General features: G+C 32.2%; 1 non-coding gene across 1 annotated transcript; it reads left to right on the top strand.

The window, feature by feature from the left end:
* Positions 1 to 326: 326 nt before the first annotated feature.
* Positions 327 to 434, top strand: LOC119343027. The gene has a single exon (XR_005165859.1). It is a non-coding gene; the product is annotated as a U6 spliceosomal RNA (small nuclear RNA).
* Positions 435 to 441: the final 7 nt, after the last annotated feature.

The following is a 441-nucleotide window of genomic DNA, read 5'->3' on the forward strand; positions in this document are numbered from 1 at the left end:
GGGGGGGCGCTTGAGAACTATTCGTCCCTTCTTATTCGTTACTGTTGTCAATTCATCTCCCCTGTTTTCTATTTTCATTTATTTTGTTCCCTTTTTATATTCCTTTTTTTTCTTATTTTTACTTTTATTTCATTTATATGTTCCTTTTTTATTCACATTTCTTTTTTGTGATATTTCCCCCCATTTTATGTAAATATATATATTCTGTCATCTTATCGATAGATGGAGAACTAGTGATATCTCAGTTGATTCGGTAGCCATGCATTCTTGACACTATTACCTCTTTTTTTTATCATCTTTTTAGCCAAATTGAAAAGGATATTGTTGTCTCCTTGGGGACATCCGATAAAATTGGAATGATATAGAGAAGTTTAATATGGCCCCTGTGTAAGGATGACACACACACAAATTTGGAAAGAAAGAAAAATATATTTGGTCGTC

The sequence above is a fragment of the Triticum dicoccoides genome, unplaced genomic scaffold, assembly GCF_002162155.2.
Source record: "Triticum dicoccoides isolate Atlit2015 ecotype Zavitan unplaced genomic scaffold, WEW_v2.0 scaffold112977, whole genome shotgun sequence".
NCBI classification, from domain to species: Eukaryota; Viridiplantae; Streptophyta; class Magnoliopsida; order Poales; family Poaceae; genus Triticum; species Triticum dicoccoides.